This window comes from Humulus lupulus, chromosome 4, assembly GCF_963169125.1.
Source record: "Humulus lupulus chromosome 4, drHumLupu1.1, whole genome shotgun sequence".
In the NCBI taxonomy this organism is placed as follows: Eukaryota; Viridiplantae; Streptophyta; class Magnoliopsida; order Rosales; family Cannabaceae; genus Humulus; species Humulus lupulus.
Window position 1 is genome coordinate 22547600 of NC_084796.1, and position 7190 is coordinate 22554789.

The window sequence follows — 7190 nt, forward strand, 5'->3', positions numbered from 1 at the left end:
TCTAATAACATTTGAAGCGTAAGTGAACAAAGTAGAAATTATGAAAACAAATGTTCATTTGGTTCGTCCTGAAGATGTTGTAAGTAAGAGGCACTCATGAAGATACCTTAATGTTATAAAGCATTGATAATTTGAATATTAAATAAAAATGAGGCTCTTGAAGAGACTCTTTAAAGAAGTTATAGACATAACAAAGTTGATAATAATTAAATCCCTTGAAGTGGTTATATAGGTACCTATAAATAATATACATGTTTGACAAGTATGTTGAAAATAATGAGATCTCTTTAAGTTATGTCAATTGATGGACCCAAAACGGGTATGTTTTAAAAATTTATACTCGCAAGCGCACGATTCATATATGAAATATAGTGTTCGCGTAAGCACGAGATCGAAACCAAAGGAGTTGTCTAAAATAAAAAAGAAAACTATTTTAAATGAAAATTAATAAATTCTAACCTAGCTCCAAAGATTGATGAGATTTTTGTATAATGAAAATAAAATAAAAGATTATAATAAAGAAATTAAAGACAATATAAAAATAAATTAATAGTAGAAATCAAAATGGTAAAAGAAGATTATTAAGGTATTAGAATCTACAAAATATAAGTTCAATAACATTTATAAGTACATTGATTTCCAAGTTTTAATAATAATAGAAATTAATCAAACCATCACCTATTCAAATTAGATATTCTATTTAAGCACAAGTTTTTATAAAGATATAGGATTTATCTTCACTTTTAAAATTATAATTTCAAAGTATTTAATGTAAATCAATCTAATGAAATAACAAATAAATCAATGAAAATTATTTATAAGACAAAACATAATATTTTTGTTCTAAGCATTTGATGTGCACAATTTAATGGCACACCTTAATAAAAGAATATTATGATTTTGCACTAATGAAGAACAAAGTGTAAATATGTGCTAACAATAAAAAATACATGATATTTAAGATGAAAGAAGATATTTGAAAAAGAAAAATCCATAAATTTTGTTGCACAAATGGGAAATCTACATACAAAATAAATACTATTTAGTTACATATTGTTTCATCATCACCTTAATAATCTTAAAAAGATTAGAAACTCATAACTAGCATATAAATTACAAACCAAAAACTACAAACATAAATAGGAAAATTTGGAGGAGAAACCCCCAAATTTTTCCTCTAAAAACTCAGAAAAAATGATCAAAAATAATAAAAAGATGAAGAGAGTGGAGTGGTCTTCCAAGTGTAGAAATTTTGTAGTGTAACATCTCCTAAAATAAGCACCCCAAAATGGTCTTGAAAATTTCCTATTTATAGCCAAAATGAGAGCATTAAAATAATCAATTTAAATGAATTAAATTAATAATAATATGGAAAATAGAGGTAAATTATAGGGTGTAATGATGATTTTGGGGGTAAAATGAGTAGAAAAGTTTGGGTAAAAAATGGTATTTTTGGGCATAAGGGGATAATGGTACATTGATGGGCTCAAGGAAAGGTGGCTTGGTGGTGGATGTTGGCAGCTGGGTTGCTGGAAGCATGGGAAGAGTGGGCCTGGCGTGGGCTTCGGTTGGGCATGGTTGGAGAGGGGAAGGCCCAGGCGGGCTGGCTGGTGAGCTGATGGCCGAATGGAGGGCCTGGGCTGGGCTTCATTTTCCTCTATTTTCTTTCTTCACAAATACCACTTTTGATTTCCTTACTTTTTCCAAAAATACAACATAATTCCTACAACATAAAAATAAATTAAATCACAATCAAATATTTTCAATTATAAATAAATCATATTAATTATTTGAAAATATTGATTATAACTTAATTTAATGTAGCATTGAAGTTCAAAAGAATTACATTTTTAACTTCTAACTTAACAATATTAATTATAAATAATTAAACTACAACATATTATAATAAAATATCTATAAAACATATAAAAATCTAGAAAATTACAATAAGACTAATAAATACAAAATTACTTAAAAACTTAATAAATCACTTAAAAACTCAAATACTAAGCAACAATTAGCATATAAAAAGTGGTAAAATAACTCTAATTTGTAGAGTTATCATCAATATGGGAGGAATTATCATATTATGGATTATTGTCGATAATACAAAATATTTTCATATGCAATAGACTAATATGATATAGCAAGGATCATGATATTAAACGGGTTGGTACACCCAGATTTCGAGATAAGAAGTTATGACCTCGAAAACTGGGCTCGTCAGGTGTGAGCTCGAAATATATGTAGATATCATATGGTTCAACCATTAAACCTCTCTGAAGTAAAACAACGACCTCGAGGATGTGTAACCTCGAATATTCTCCAAGATCGCGATGGGTAAAGGCACGACACTTGAATATATTTTTTACCGATTGTCTTCAAACGAGATAGCTCGAGCTCGGGAAGTGCAAGCTTGGATGTGACAGCCTCGTTAGCACCTACCTATCCCGAGCATAGCGTGAAGTTGAGTGGCAAGCTCGTGATTGACCCATAGTCTTGACTGACTCAATGCCAATCGCCGATCTCGAAGACTTGATGAATCACTTGGGATAGCCCATTACGTGTGAACATGCTACTGTTGTGTAATCCCAATATTTAAGGGATATCATTTAATCTGTTATCCGTTCCTGATCTTCATGGGACATTTTCATGTATATATGAGATAATGCATTTAATATCATTATTTCAATTGATTTACAGAATGTCTTCCCGAAATATGAGGGAATGAATTTTGCAACATTCTCTATAAATAGAGAAGGAATCACCACTTGTAAAAGGATGGATTTCTGATTTCTAGAAAAAAAACTCTGGGTAATTCATCTCTGAAGAATTTCCAGAAAACTCCTAAGTCTTGATAACATAGACTCGTGGACTAGGCAGAATTAACTGCCGAACCACGTAAAAATCCTCTTGTTTTTCTTCACTATTCGTTCGCTTCATTGTTTTATTGTTTAATTGCTCTACAATTTATGTTGACAAAAATGGAATCAACGGTTTGGTGCTTTCATTGAGAGCATTAAGCGGTACGCATAAGTTTGTACAGTCAAAAAAGCCTCCCTGAATCAACAATGGCAGCGAATGATCCCCATGTTCTTGAGGAGGAAATTTTAGATGAAGCTAACTACCCCTGATGCCCTGGAAAGCAGCCTATGGTGAATTCGGACCCTGATGAGAGGAGTGGTTCATCCGATTGTCGGGGACCACCAACCCCCAGGGAGGACGAGAACATGTACTACAATCCTGAACGATATGTCCGGATAGTGGAGCTCAAAAATCGTCAACTGCGAAAGTAGTTGGCAGAGGCCAAGAAATGTAATGAGGAGCTAGCCAGATTAGCTGCTAAGGCATAGGCAGCTCAGGCCCCACCTCCGCCAGAGGCCCAGGCTCTGCTTTCGCGGGACGTTCATGTTCCACCATGTAGGCCTCGAGGGCGACCGTGCAAAAATGCTGCCACCCGAAGAACGAAGCAACCTCTGCCGCCAGTAGAACAGCCTGCTCTGCCAAGGCCCTGGATAAGTAACCGGGCTGAGCTCCTGCCGACCCAGCTGCGGAGGTATTGGCTGGAGTAGGGAATAACCGAGCCCCCATGGTGGCTCGAACCCAAAATCGTGGTAACACGCAGAACGTTCTTGAACCAGTTCGAGCAAACTCGGGGCCTTCTAGGCCCCGTAATGGATGGCAGCCACCATCACCCATAAGGCACCCACCATCGCCAATAAGGTATCCCTCACCAACTCAGAGAAACACACAACTGACTCAGGGTGATAGGGAAAGGCGATCTGGGCAAAGGCATGGAAATGGGGAGACTGCTAGGGAGCATAAAGGTACCCAACCCACGAGAAGCCAAATGTCTCGGTCTCACACTATTGAGACAAGGCCACCGGCAAGGAACCCATCTCAAAAAAACCGAACAACGAGCCATGTCAGTGAAGGCTTGGGAGACACTAGATTGGTCAGTATGCATGATCAGGGATGCAGAAATACTGGGAATCAAAGGGATCACCTAGATTTACGAGAACACCTGAACCATAATCAGGGGAATGATAATCTGTCGAATCTAGATCTGAGGGATCATCTCAATGGATGCAAGAACCCCGTACCGAGGCGCGAAACTGGGGTTGTGATCAACGATAACCAGTTCCCACTGCTTCATGTCAAACCCCCCATGGATCCAGTCCAAGAAAGGATTGAACAACTAGAAAGAGCATTCAGGCTCTTACAAAATGAACGAGGTCGGGATCGGGACGAAGAGTTTGACGAAGAACTCGAACCCTTTGCCCCTCATATTTCCAGCACCCCGTTTCCTCATGGATTCTGAATTCCTCATGTCCCACCATTTGATGGGAATTCAGATCCATACAGTCATTTAAGTATGTTCAATACAATCATGCGAGCCAGTAATGTGGGCTACGAGCTCAGATGCATGCTGTAACCAGCCTCGCTCACGGGAGCAGCAAAAAACTAGTTTGAGAAGTATAAGAAACATTTGATTGCTTCTTGGGATCAATTATTTAGGGATTTCAAGAAGTAGTTCAAAGCCATGGTCGGAATTAGGCCCGAGGCGTCTACCTTGACCAATGTCCGACAGCAGCTGAATGAAACATTGAAAAGTTACCTCACAAGGTTTAATTTGGAAGTCACCCGAGCTCGTGACGTGGACAACAGTGGCCATTTAATGGCTGTCCGAGCCGGAGTAATGCCTGGAAGTCCTCTCTTGGAGGATATGCAGAGGAAGCCCATAAGGTCCTTAACCGAGTTCAATCGACGAGCTCAGAGGTTTGTTAATGTAGAAGAGGTGAGGTCAGCATTAAATATGACCTCTCAGCCCATAACTACAACAACAAACACAAACTCTGCCTCAACCTCGGTGGATCCTACGACCTCAAAACCCCCTGGGGACAACCCTTCAAAAAAGGAAGAAGAATGAAGGGAGTAACCCCAAGGCGGAAGGGGGAAAGAAGAAGAAAGGGGAAAGATATTTCTCCGTATACAAAGTGTATACCGAGCTCAATGATTCTCGAGAGAATATCTACCTGGCTAATGAAAACCAGGTCCCTTTCAGACGACCGAACCCCATGAGGAACCAAAAAGCAAAAAGAAACTCCAGCAAGTATTGCAGATTCCATAGAGATATCGGACATACAATCGATGAGTACCGACAATTAAAAGATGAGATCGAAGGTCTGATCTCGAGGGGATATTTTAGACAGTATGTTAGGAATCAAAACCCCAATCAGGCTTCCACCAGCCAGAGGGCAGTAGCAGCTCCACCTGCCCATAATAACAACTCCCGAGCGAGAGAGGACGAACGACCCCCTCCGATTGATGGAGATATAACCATTTCGAGGGGACCACATATTGCAGGATCGGGTAGGAATGCCCAGAAACGACATGTGAATGAACTGAAAACTGGTGACGGGTCTCCCTACGAACCCGAACCTAGAGCTCCAAAACAGCAAATGGTTGAATCTCAACCCATAACTTTTACTGAGGATGATGCATCTCATGCACAGTTTCCTCGCAATGACCCGCTGGTCATCACCCTTCAGCTCGCGAACAAGAGGGTACACCGAGTCCTGGTTGTTAACAGGAGCTCAGTAAATATCCTCTACAAGGCCACCTTAGAAAAGATGGGACTCATGCTTCGTGACCTAAAGGCCTGTGCAGCGACGTTATACGACTTTTCAGAAGAAGGGATTGCTTGTATGGGATCCATCGAACTCCCCGTAACCTTGGGAGACCTCCCGCTCTCAACAACCAAGATGATGGAATTTGTAGTAGTGGATCTGCCATCGGCCTACAACGTACTGCTTGGGAGACCCGCCCTAGTTGGGCTGGGGGCAGTTTCATCTGTAAGGCATCTGGCCATCAAGTTCAAGACTTCTAGTGGCATCAGGACTCTGAAAGGAGACCAGCTCGTAGGGAGGGAATGTTATAGCATTTCCGTTAGAGGAAAGAAACAAAAAAGTGCACAAACACTTGTCATAATTCAAAATAAGGATGGGATAGTCTTCGAGATAGATGAAGAAATTGATCCGAGAATAGAAGAAAGAGCTGATCTCGAGTCGTTAGAAGAACTTGAAGATGTCAAGCTCGAAGAAGTTGACCCCTCGAAAACTGTGAAGGTGGGGAAAAACCTTTCGGAAGAAACGAAATAGCAATTAATTTTGTTTTTGAAAAAGAACCAGGATGTTTTCGTGTGGTCACATTCAGACATGGTAGGGATAAGTCCAAATGTGATAAGCCATACTCTTAATATTGACAAGAGCTTCCCCCGAAGCAGAAAAAATGAAGACTCCTAGACGACGACAGGAAGAAGGCCCTGAAGGAAGAGGTCGACAGGTTAAAGGCAAATCGATTCATACGAGATGCCTTCAACCAGGATTGGGTCGCTAACCCGGTGCTAGTTCTGAAACCTAACGGAACATGGAGAACTTGTATTGATTACTCAGACCTCAATAAAGCATGTCCTAAAGACTGATTCCCCCTACCTCGGATCGACCAACTCGTAGATGCCACAGCTGGGCATGGACTTATGTCATTCATGACACTTATTCTGGATATAACCAGATTTCCATGCATGCCCCGAACCAAGAGCATACGATTTTTGTGACAGATAAAGGACTATATTGCTACAATGTCATGACGTTCGGACTCAAGAATGCTGGAGCCACATACCAACGGCTCGTAAACATGATGTTCTTCGAACATATAGGTAATAACATGGAAGTTTATGTTGATGATATATTAGTTAAATAAACATAACAATAACCATGTGGACGAGCTTGAAGAATGCTTTGTCGTGCTACGAAAGTACAACATGAAGCTCAACCCCTAGAAATGCACTTTTGGAGTATCGTCGGGGAAGTTCCTAGGTTTCATTGTGAATGCTCGGGGAATAGAGGATAATCCTGACAAGATCCAACCATTAATTGACATGCCCTCACCTCGAAAGCATAAGGATGTCCAGAGTTTGACTGGACAGATGGCGACATTAAGTAGGTTTATCTCGAAATCTACAGACCGTTGTCTTCCATTTTTCAACCTTTTGAGAAGGGGAGAAAAATTCGAATGGACAGAGGAATGTGAGCTAGCATTTCATGAGCTCAAAAACCGCCTCGCGGAACCTCCTATCTTGTTGAAACCTATCACAGGAGAAATTTTGTATCTATATCTCGCTACAACCG